Source organism: Anopheles marshallii, chromosome 3 (genome assembly GCF_943734725.1).
Source record: "Anopheles marshallii chromosome 3, idAnoMarsDA_429_01, whole genome shotgun sequence".
In the NCBI taxonomy this organism is placed as follows: Eukaryota; Metazoa; Arthropoda; class Insecta; order Diptera; family Culicidae; genus Anopheles; species Anopheles marshallii.
The window spans coordinates 8,934,580-8,947,517 of record NC_071327.1 but is presented as its reverse complement, the minus strand read 5'-3'; the positions used below and the strand labels follow the sequence as shown (position 1 = coordinate 8,947,517).

Here is a 12,938-nt window from a genome sequence, read left to right as displayed (position 1 = left end):
ACCCTGTAATAATATCTTATACGTTTTATTTTTGAAATAGATCAGAGTATGCTCTTATTATAACACAATTTTCACCTGGCGACTTACACGACCGTAGTGTCCATTGTGTATGTGGCACCTTCCAGTCTCTGTGCGGCAAAACGAATTTTTACCCAAGAGTACCAGTGCTTCTTGTAAGCGAGAGAAAAGAAACATTTCTCAACGCAAAGGAGGTGGAATGGTACTGTGACACAGCGTAATATTTTTTTCCGTTTTTACTCCACGTCGGGTTGAAAAATATAAAAATAAAATCGCGACGGTTTCCTGGGCGTTGAATGGGCGTTGCATATTAGCGCTTGGTCGAGGCCCATTTATCACCGAGCTAATGTGTGCGGGTACGCGGGTCGGCTGTCGAACACGCTCGCGAATCGCTCGCGCTCGTAGGATCGCTTGGTCACTTGGAGATCTGCAATGGCTGGAGCACCAAACCGGAGCACCAGAGCTGCAGTTGATCTTTCACTTTCCTCTCTGCCCAAAACCCCTTGAAGGTCCCGTGGTTCGGACCCCGCTTGTCCCACGGATCGTATCGTTTCGATGGCGAGTGATGGCGCTGAAAGAAATGCGCACCGGTTCGTATCCTCGCAAATTCGATTCGACAATGGCTTCTGCAACTAACTCCATGTTCTTATCGGTGATGATCCTCCGTGGCGTGCGTAGTTGGTGGTGTTTTTTTTTTTGCTTTCCGACTCCACCAAGAAACGGTGCCGGTCCGGAAGGACTTAAATCGGTCTAAATCTGATAAGAAAAAGAGGTATGTACCGTAATTGCGTTGTGCTAATGCTTTATTGTTCTTTGGAAACATTGTTGAAACGGAGGGAGCAATATCGAAAGATGCTGAATGGGAGGTTTAGTAAAAGCCTTCCTGTCTTTAAATCTGTGTTCAAATTTAATTTCAAAATTGTTCAACTTAGTATAAAAATAAACATAAAATGCATATAAAATATTGTTTTATACGTTGAAGAAACTCTAGTTCTTTTACACAATGACCTTTGAAGAGTTTGCACACATGCAGCAAAACACTTGGTCAGTAATAATTCGCAGATTCTCAAAGATCGGCGAGAATTGGCTAGTGGCGGCGGATGGTCGGCGAATGCCTTGCATACAATACGAACGCGAATACAACGCGTAAAACAACAGTGGGCTGGAACCGAGGGCGGAGTTGCCTTGTTTATCTGTTGCATTTAGTGAAGTGTTCCGTGTCGTGTTGGTTTTCTCCCGGGACAGACATTGCTGCCAGCCGAGCACAGAATGCAGTCGTATGTTTGCTGTAGAACTGCTGTATTTTTGGCCCTTTTTTAATGACACGTAAATTGAACAGATGCGATGAGACTGTTAACATTTTAAAATATGTTTTCTCATTTGTTGTTAGTAATAAAATGGCATACAAATCGCTAAATATTTTATTTATTTGAATATTCTAGTTTTTTCCAAAACGGAATCGAGCATTAATTTACGATTAATATAAATTTCTGACATTGGGCCAACCCTGCTAATAGTCCTTTCTCGATGCGAATTTCAATATCAGTTTGCTTGGCACACACTGTAACTCTCAGGCAAACGCAAACATCCTTGCTGCGGCTGTGGATCTCTTATGACTCGTTTCGATCGGACGAGGACAATCGAGTTGGTCAAGGGGCTTCATCACGATCATTGCCATAATCATTGTTGAACCGCGCGAGACCTCGAGGACCCTACGGAGGGACGGGTCCAACCTCACCCATACTGCTGCTTCTGATACGCTGTGCCCTATTAACCGAACAAAGGGTACAGCGTCGCCTTACGGTCCCCGGCAAGCTGACCTTCGCGCGTGAAGCATCGTTTCGCGATCGTGATCACCAGCCAACCTTAAGGCTGCTGCTGGCCGATATGCTCGATGATGGGCCAAAGAGTTCGTAATCTTCAAGCTCGTTCTCGAGTTGTTTCGCTTTTTGCGGATGCCATTTCAATTGGGATTATAAGTATTGTTTTTTTTTTTGTTGTTTCCTTACGTCTGTTTTTTTTCTCTTCATTTTGTTGTCGACGGTGTTCTGATGATGGCGGATGTAGTTTTATACGGCGTTGTATTTGTTGTTTCGTTTCGTTCGTTGTTATGCGTACGAAGTCGTTACGTATTGGTTCACGCTAACTAGTACTCCTACGCGGATTGTCTTTCTTTTTTTTTTTAAATGTCGCTTCTGAGCCTCAGTCGAAGGCGAGTAAAACCGGACACCAAAAAAAGTGTCAAGAAAGAAAACACCGGCAAAAGATTCGCCCCTGTTGTGAAATTGGTGTTCACCATTAGTGTTGAAATTGCAAAAATTTCATTGCTTCGCACGCGTTGCATGAACTACCAATCCTGTGCCGATGCTGTGTAGGAGCAACGGAACAATGTGCGCGAATAGTGGGCGTATTAAAGGACTGATTAATTGAGTATTTCGCATTTATTTCGTTGTGCTTTCTACTAAAATCAAGCTCAAATTAATTGAACGATGATAATTTTGTTTTACTTGTGATAATTATTCGGTAAATTTATGTATTTTTTTATTGATTATATTCAAGGATTAAGATACTAAGACCAAGTAAACATTCAGGAAAGTTCAAAATCATGTACTAAAACAATGTAGGTGATACGCTGCGTTTCCAATACCGCAAAAAAGTTGAATTTGCAAAAAAAAAATGCTATTGTTCTAAACTTTTGTATGAAGAAAAATATATGGTATTTTATGACACATTTCGTAACTCCATTCCGAATTTTCAGCAATATGTGTGCAATGAAGCCAATAATTTGAAAAAAATTATTGGGTTTTTTGTTTATTGTTGCATTAGGTTTTGCTTTTTTTGTATACTTAAAATATGTGTGTTCAGATATTTTTCTTACCACTTCTTACCTGGGAAAACTACAATTTATCTTAACATACAAATGAAAATACAAATAACGTCACTTCAATCCCTCCGCCGATCGATTAATTGACTGCAAGCGTAACTGTCGGCAGGGCCGCCCCGGTAACAACATTGCTTCGTCGTGTACCTTTGCGGTGTCATGTACGGGAGTTGGCCTTCCAGTTGGCATCATCACCAATGCCAGTTACATGCCGCACATGCACATATCGCCGGTGAAAATAACAACTGTTGTCACACTTCTTGTGACGCTTTTAATTCCCTCGATGAATTGTTTCAACGTGCCCGCGAAACGCATTGCGTGCAGTACGCTCGATTGAGATTGAGTGTGTGTGTGTGTTTTTTTTTAACTGTGTAAGGGATGGGATGCGATGGCAATTATCGCATTTTCGCACCCTTTCATGGCACGTGCGTTGAAAGTAGTTAATACGATTGGAAACGGGGAACCACTGAATGACGTTTGCACAGCAAAAGCATTCGGACGAAGCGATGGTTAAACAAATCAAAGATTAATTCACCTGCAAGGATACTTAAAAAGCAAATAATAGTGAAGTTTTCCCTGTCCAGTAACACCAGCTTCAACCGGTAAGGAACCGCCATGGAAGAGAAGTCAATAACCGCAATAAAATAACCCGGCACTCGTTGGGTGCAGTCGATCCGTGATTGGCGTAAATCAATTAACATTCCATCACACGCCACATACGCGCTGCGTGCAATAATTGTGATTCGTCTTGAGGTCCTTCTCGAGGCAACAAAAAAAAAAAATACTTCACTGCACATGGTGAAAGCATTCGAAATGGGGAGAGGCACCCAGATTGTCCATCGGGTGGGAAAAGAATTCGTAGGGAAGAAATATGCTTCAATGGAAAAGTTGTTTTGTATCATCAATATTTCCTGGATGGTAAGATTGACCTAAGAAAAGACATGTTTACTAAGTTGACTTAAAATGATGTTTAGAATTTATTTGAATCATAACCGTTTGAAAATGGCGTGCGTCGTTAGCTGTCGAATAACAAAAAATATCAGAGGGAAAATGATAAAAAAATGTTTGAAGAAAACTACAACAAACAAAGAAATTTATTAAATGATAAACTAAATACAAAAACTAATACTAACAACAAAATGAAAATGAAATGAATAAATAAAGCATAATAATAAAGGTAAGAAAAAAATAATAACCAAACGAATGTAATCAAACTGACTTAAAACTTCTTTAAAAGAAAAGCAAATCTGTTTGAATTGTGTTCATTACTTCTGATGAAAAGAGCTTGGATATTTCATTACTAATAGACATCCATCTTCAAACAATAGGAATAACTCATATGATTTGGGAAAATTAAATCGCGTAGTGTCGGCCATTTAAGACAAAATAAACGAAAACTTTTCTTTCAATACGTCAGTCTGATTTTTATACACCAAAAGTCACGTTGTTTGCACCGTGTTTTCATACCATTACGCTTCATCGTTCTTTAATTATAGCCCTTCCGAACAGGCTGTGTAACGGATAGCTAGGTATTTGTTGTGCTTGCGGGCAATATTACCCACAATAAAGCACCAGCATCAGGCGGGATAATGGTAATATCGCATCTGATATCATTTAATTTACGCACTCGGGTTGATCTCACGAATTGTTGTATCGCCCCGGTTCGGTCGGAAATTCGCATACGACGCCTGATAGATGTGCATTCAATACGATCGATCAGGTTGATCGTTATGTCGGGATGGACCGATTCGCTAGATCATCGGTTGCTGGTGTGTTGCAGCAACATCGAATGCGCCCCCAGGGACCGTAAATCACGCATCTATGTTGTGGTTGGCTTAATTACCCACGCTGGCTGGAATGCGCACGATATTGCAATTATGATGCAGCTGCTGCCAACTCGTTGCATACTCGTCCTAAAATTAAGTGCAGAAACATCTCGCACGATACCGAAGGCGTTTAGCTGGAATTTTGTACCACACTTCGAAAGTTCCAATTAACGGACACTCCTCGGGAAGGTTTGATTGCATCCGTGATTCTCTAATCCTGCGCACCGCAATTGCAGGTCCTTTTTGTCCCTTTTCTGTACGAAACAGTCGGTGAAGAGGGGCACAGAGAAAAAAGAAGTCATCATTCGTATTATCGTTCACCGACCTTGGCGGTCATCCTCCAGCATGATTGAATGTTTATCGATCGAAAGTGCATGCGAATTGCGGTGGAAATGACGCTTACTAATGGGAAAGGCATAACAGCACACATCGTTGCCGTTCTCCCCGGGAACGATTCTCACCTTCATTTAGTTGAAGACAACCACCGCGGTCTATCATAATGCGGAATGTTCAATCGTACATTGATTTTGCTCATTCACGGGTCTTCTGCTCCTTCTGATTTCATCGTCTCGACTGCAGTCCTAAATGACCGCTGAAACGTAGTGCCAATTTATAATACAACCATTGCCATTGAGTGTGCGCTTGTTCCCGTGTTTGCATATGGTGGCGCGAAGAGAAAAGGTGAGCCAGCACACTCCAGCGTGCCATCGACATACCAATCAAAACTCCGATCTCGCCTTTGCTGAGGCAACGAAACAGGAACACGATTTGCTAATTTTTGCAAAAACCTCAGAACAACGGTTTGCCGGTCGGTAGCATAACATATTAATGACCGTGCGAAGAAAGTCTTTGGGAGCTACCGGGGTTTGTCGCACAGTTTGCCGATAGTAAGAACTGAGTAGTGGGGGGAAAATAATTAATATTCATAACGCGAAATCCAACCCACTCGTTATTTGTGTGCATATTTATTAATGACGTTTTGTTTTACTGTGTGTGGGAACCAATCTAACCTCGTTACCTCATTGTGCGACGAAGTTCATGGAACAGAAGTGTGAAGGGATGTAAAATTATTTATTCCCCATCGATTATGAGCGCGTAATTAAACGTGTTTCAAATGATGAATGCAATTTAAAGACCACATTGGCTTAAAATTTGCAGAGAATTTGTGACAAATGTGAATTAAGCTATAACCTTGTATTCTTCCTTTCAATTCAGTTCAGTCCAGGTTCAGTTTGGTTGAAGGAAATGTAGCATTAGCTTAAATCTAATGTTTAATGTGTCTTTAGGATAATATAACACCATCCGATTACGTGGCTTCGGCGATCAATTATTCCTGTGATCTCTTGATCTGTGACTGTGATCTGTGTTGTCTCTGTGATACTATTGGATCCCACGAGGTTTGTTCGAGAAAGTTCTGTCCTTCGCAATAGAGCGCCGTTGGCAGGGTTGGTGATCTCTGGTAAAATGTTATTCTTAACCATTCAAAAAACAGTTTTTCATAAGCACTTTTAATCTTTAAGTCACTTTTTCTTCATCAAATTCTAACCAAACATAATCTAGTTGTGTCGAAATGTTATTAATTGTAAAGCAATGATTTTTATAGTCTCATTTTCCTCTAATGAGTTAAATAATTATAATTATTGCAAAATAATTAACATCACCGGAAAAAATGCACATAATATAAAATACATAAGGCAAATGACAAGGAGGAAATGTCTTGAGAAAATTGTACTGTTTTTAGCCCACATGCGGCTGATAATACAGCGAAGTACCATCATTGTACAATTATTTATTTAATTCAAAATATTCAAAACTTGAAAAATTAAGAATCGGCACTCGAAAAAGCAAAGAAAACGCATAAAATAAAATATTAATACATCAAAATAAATAATAAAAATCGACACTGTTTGCCAATTTGTTCAAAGAATATGACCATAACTTATGGGAAGCATAGAATATTTTTCCTTAAAAAAAGGAAAATTATCGTAATTGAAATACTTCTACACTAAACCACATTAAAATTTTCGCAAGCTATGGTACTTTTTAAGAAAGTCGTTTACCTTGCTATAATTAATACAATTTACTTACTACTTTTTGTTGCTCCTTTCGCCATTGATTTTCCTGCGCAACGGTTTGTTGCATGCCGCTCATCAAAATGCGTGTTCGTTTTTCCCGCTGCGAGGGTTATTGTAAAATGTCGCTCCTGCCAATAATACCACCGCCTCTCCCCCCCGTTGTGGACTCGTTCAGTATGCAAAGTATCAATTAAAGCAACATTATGTCAATCAAAAATTTTCTCCACACCACTCCCCGTCGGAGTGCTTCAGCACAACGGCTGACCAAATCGTCCGTGTACCGATGGTACCGATTTGGGTGGTGGAAACGCGGTGGTTGTAAAAGGCAACAGAAATGATCCACCGACATTTTGACACACCGACGACATTGCAAACCACACAAAACGAGAGGAAACCAAAGGCATTTTCCTTTGAAGAGCGGTACTTTCGGGAACCTTTCGGGGTTCACTTGCGAAACCAAACAAACAAAAAATAAAACTCCAACCATTCGGTGATGGATTTTTCCTGTTGTGTTTTTGTTGGCTATTGCACTTTTTTGCTGTTGTTTTCGGCCAAAGAAACAGTACAGGACAAACGTGCAAAGACGCTCTGAGTACGTACTGCAAGTGTGCCTAACCGTCCCCAAGGAGCCAACCAACGTACCGGTTGGGTCAGATCACGATTACACTTTCGAATGCTAATCAGCCGATCCTTTTGCTCCGGATGGAAAAGTGGGTTCCGCAGTAGTACGTCGGCATCATCTAGAGAGTTTCCTGTGGCTTTTGTGAGAAATCATAAATTGAATTCCAATGCAATCAATCTGTGTGCTCGGTGGACAATGCAACGCAACATATTTCCTGCCTGCCTTCTTTGTCCACGGGTGTGCAAGCGTCTCGTTAAACCGAGGAGTGTCCCGAAAGGGTTCAGGTCTCGAAAGTAAGATTAATGGTCCAGCGATGCACCATTGAAACCGATGTGTGCATTGATGCCACATCGGTTGGTCCAGGTCTCTGCTCTCCTTTAAGAATGGGCTCGTTGTGTGATTTTCTTCGAATGAAACCTTTCATTGATGACAACACGGAAAGTGTGGATATGGAGCGGAAGGGAATGCCAGCAGCGGTAGGGGGGGGGGGGGGGGGGGGGGGTTGTCATCCCAAGTTCCTCGGCATTGCCAGGAAGTGGTCGTAAAGTGGCTTTAGGTTGACGGGGTTTTTTTTTGCAAGCAGAGAAATACAACAAAACAAGGGAGCAACTGCACAAGAAGATCACCGAAAATTGATCGCGAAATGCAAGCGCGTACCACACAATGCAAAGGCGGCAGAGCATCGGACCAACCTCCCTCTTTTTGGTCCCTGGCCGCAGAAAAGTTGAATCAACAATGAGCCCGGCCAATGGTTTATTCGTCGTTACAGAGCGACAACAATAACCAACGGGGCCGGAACCGGGGTGAAAAATGGGAGAAAAAATCACACAAAAACCATCGTTGGCCCGAGCATCTGCAAGCAGTGCTGATTCAAATGAATTTATGCAGTATAAATATTGAATGACCTCTCTTTTTGTGTGTATCCAGGCCGCGCTGGACGCGCGATCGCCGCAAGAGTGAAAAAAGGCGGGGGAAACATTTAGCTGATCATCGCGGCTCAGCGACATCCCAGCGATGAAACATTGTTTTTTTTTTCTTTTTTTTTGGGGGGGGGGGGAGAAATTGAAACGAGCGTTGAAAATTTGGGTGCCAAAGCGCGCAACGTCACCATTTTGTGACCACGCTCTGTGTGTTGCCTCATTCTTTCCGGGCCACTCTCCATTTCCGGCAACTGGTGCCCATAACGAATGCAGATCCGATGCTCTGCAGCAGCACAGCGTTTCTCACCGTCTGGTACACAATCTGCGTGCCGCGGCTAAAGGTTGGCTGGTTGGTTGACAAAAAGGGCCGAAAAGAACAAACGGCATAGAGAGCCAACATGCGCAAAAGGGCAGTTGGAAGTGGTGCAGGCCAGCAAAAAAAAAACAGAATATGTAAGAAACAACACGTTCACGATCAGCTCCGGTAATAATCTGCAAACAAAAGAACCGGCGTGCAGTTGGTGGAAGACGGACACGCGGTAGGAACGGAGCGGGATCGAAAATGTCCAATCGCAAATAAAAGGACATCATCGAATTCGTAACATTGGAGGGAAGCGAATGCGAGAAGTAGTTAACATTTACCACAACAAAAAAACGCTACTCTCTACCATTCGTTTTGACCGCCCGTGAACAAACTGTTGCATCAATTGTGGAAGAATTTTAGTATGATGGTGTGATAAAATATTTTTCCACACATTTTCACCACAGGCATGTACAGGCATATACGATAGCAGCAATAGAATGAAGCTTGCGCCTCTACATCATTGTGCTGATCTTGGATAGATGCTGGTGGAGGATGGCGCCCGAAATCTGGGCGAATTCGTCCTCTGCGCGTCACGGATTGGTAGGAGTGCGAAATGTGAATTCTTCCCAGTATCACCACCTTTTTTTTTGTACAACCCCTGTTCCACTCTAGAGTGAACTACAATTTAATCACAGGGCGCCCCTGCGGACGATCTTCACGAAATGCCAATGCCGGTGGAGGTGCACCAATTTTTGCAGTTGCCGCTTTGGCGGTAACACAATGGGCCATAATTTTTTCCCGATCGCACGTTACTAGATCCATTTACTAGAAGAAGGGTAATGCTATGTTACGATCTATTTATGGATCATCGAACAGACGCTTGAAGCATTATGCATTTCTGGGAGCAGAGCGAATCGTTCGTTTCTTACAAGTTTGCAACAAAGTGTAGCCTTTAAATGGGTGTTCTACGGGATGTTTAGTACAGGTTCATTCGACGACGAAACGGGATAGATGGGAAGATTTTTTCTTAATTATTGATAGGAATTTATTTATAATTGGAAAAATATTGACTAATGAAGGGCTTAGATGTACGACCGGGCTGTTCTAACATGAATAATACAAAACAATTTAGATATTTTTAGAAAAAAAGGTTTAGAAGATATTAGATTAGAAGATAATTCATTGTTTGTACAAAGCATTTTATTTAGATATTGGATATACAAATAAGATTCTATCGATTTTCTTAAGTAAATTAAAGATTTTATTACATAGATTTTTTAAAGGATTTTCGAGGTGATACAACTTTTTCTCCCGAACAAAACCCAAATGGTAGTTGGATGTTTCCAAGTTTGGATTATAAGGAGGACGAGTTAGAGTTTCCCAACCAATATTCACCAAAGAAATGTTGACTGGAGCTGCAATAGCGTCGTTGAGCATTTTCATGATTAAAAATTACTTTTTCGTGCTTAACCTCTTATTCTAGCCATGTTAAAGCGTTTGATGTATGTATTGATATGATGGTTGTGTTGCGCTTAAAGATTGAGTAAACTCTTACTCCATGTATCTTTAAAAATTCCACCTTTTGAGAGTGATTCTTATTGTCTGAATCAAAATCTCTACTTTTGAATCATTTAAACCTCTCATGATAACTCTATTCAACAATACATTCTGCTCTATAAATTTCAGAAAAAAAGAAAAAGTAATTGTACTTTAGTGGTAACAAATGTTAAAGTTATAAATATATTAAACATGAGATCTGACATTTCTGTACGTAGTAGCGTATCGGTACCGCAAACTTTTATAAAATGTTTGATTATTTATGAAAAGTGAACCATGCACTTAGTTGCTTTAGTTTCCCTGTCAGCATTTAATAAGACACATCCAAACCAACCGCCACAAACTTCATTCAACATCAGAAAACACAGAGGCAAATGTAGAAGCACTTACCACAGCAGTTTACCACTTACACAACTGATGTGGCTGTGGCGCATCTAATTGTTGGCGTGATGTGGTCGATGTCACTCATTCGACTTGCGGAAGCATTTTCACTGCGAGGAAAAACTCTAATAAGACTTGTGGGAGAGGGGAGTTGGGGGGTTAATTCCTAGCGGTTAACATATTACTCCGTATGACAGTTGTCAACGGCACAGGCAATAGGTGCAAGCATGACACGCAAACGGAATGCTGTATGTTGACGCATACGGAAGCAAACCGTCCACCCCATCCCAGAAGGTTGCGGTGGGATCATTTAGATAACGAGGTTTGTTGCCCATTGGTAACCACAAGTTCCACATCACTGCTTTATTCATGAGAAAGTACCAACGTTCCCCATACGAACCATCAATGGGGTTGCAGGCCCCTACCCCCATCCACCAGTCCAATCGATACGTATTTAAATGAGGAATGGGAATCAATTATGAATTTAATTTCCTACAATTTATGGTTGCATCTTGTGGGGGCGTTTGTGTTTGGTTGACATATCTTGCGAATATGATGAAAATTATAGTTCCATTGTTTTTGGGGGCGACGGAGTAAGAGTAAGAAGCGCATGTCGGTCTGTTTGCCCGATCCGATAGGCACCACACTGATCTGTTTAGTGGCACAATAAAAAAACTCATTTTACATAGGCTTTTTTTCTTCTTTTTATTAAATACTTTTTTTTATTAATAATTGATCATCGATAATGTAATCGATCGAATGTGATAGTGTCCGGCACAAACCTTCCTTGGAACCGTGCAGATCAGCTTATAAACCTCGGTATCAATAAGCAGGAATACACGTAAGCTCAAGCTTTTTTTCTTTGCCCCGTTCGGTTCGCACTCTTTAATCGGTGTAAAGAGAGTGATCATTATTATGCTCGGGGTGCTTTCGGGCGATCTCGGTCCCAAATCGTCCGAAGGGTCTGTGATGGCAGACACTACAATAATCATTACGATCACCATCATTATTAGCATGCGTTTGCAAGGATTATTTACCTCAAAAATATACGCGAGTGTGTGGTGCTTCGTTTGGGTTGGGAGCTCAGAAAATCTGTTCTCTCAGCCCGCTGCTGCTTGATGTGCTTGCCTTTCTGGGGCCCTTGCCCTGCGTGTTGAAGCACACAACCAGCGGGGACGAAAATATCGGAAGAAATCGGATAGCGCGATGATGAATGGATGCGAGTTTGCAATCAACGATCGCTTGCACACCCCATAATGAACATCATTGTAGGAACAATTAGCACGGCGCAAGGACGAACCGCTGCGTTCTGGTCCGGTTTGGTAGAAGATGGTAACGGAAAAACACAACAAAAAAACGAAAGACTCAAAGCGACGAACCCCCCCTGCGCCACACGGTATCGGTTGATCGAAGCAAATCGGAACGGGAGAAAGCTCCTCCGGGTGTACGATGAAATTCCGATTATCCCGGATGCACCGGATGCACTTCCTTCGCAACGAGTGGCCGCCTGCTCGTTTCCGCCGATTGTACCTGTAGTATATGGGGAAGATTTTTATTATTATCATCACTATCATTATTGTTGTATGCGTCTCCACACTCCCCATTGTGCCCCACGACGGTGTATTACTGATCGATTTGGCTGCGAGCTAAATATGATACATTTGAAGCACCACCACACCACCATACCCTGCTGGGGAGCATTCTTCCTGTTGGTAAATGCTTCCATCGAGCCAGAGAAAAAAAACACAAAGCGATAGGTAATAGGTGCACAAAAAAGTGATCGCCCCACAATCCACACGGGGATAAGAAGCGGAGCGAATAAAGAACGAATTTGTCGTGCGGCCCTGTACGTTGGACCGCGGCAGGCAAAAACAACCCAACAGACAATCTGGCAGAATTGAACGAGTTTCTCAAAGTTTTTTCTTTTCTTTGGTTTTGCTTTTTGATGGGCGAAAATTATGGTTCAAAGCTTTACAATAATCGCAGTCTCCTCACACGAGCAGTAACCACGGTGGAGAAAATAGTTTAAACCACATGCCACATGCATTCTCATTCACAAGCCCTTCATTACCCTTTCGATGCCTGTTAACGGCGCGTTCGGATGTTTCGGAAATTATTACGTATTGGATTTTTATTTTCAATTTAAGCTTTAATGATTGTTCGGTTTCGTGTTCGTCCTTAATCAAGCCATGCGCAACGTAAAGCTTTAAGGAAACTAAAACTGCAGTCCATGTATACATATATATATTTTTTAGAACGTGTTCCAGTAATCCATAATGCACCTTCCTCGATTTTTCTTTCGCTGTGTGAAAAAAAAGAAACGAACCGAAACAAATATGGCAGCTTCACAGTAC

At 41.7% G+C, this 12,938-nt stretch overlaps 1 protein-coding gene across 1 annotated transcript in view; it reads left to right on the top strand.

Moving 5' to 3' along the window:
• The window catches only part of LOC128713381 (dedicator of cytokinesis protein 9), a 67,933-nt gene that overhangs the window by 44,003 nt on the left and 10,992 nt on the right, over window positions 1-12,938 (top strand). The window lies entirely within an intron of this gene.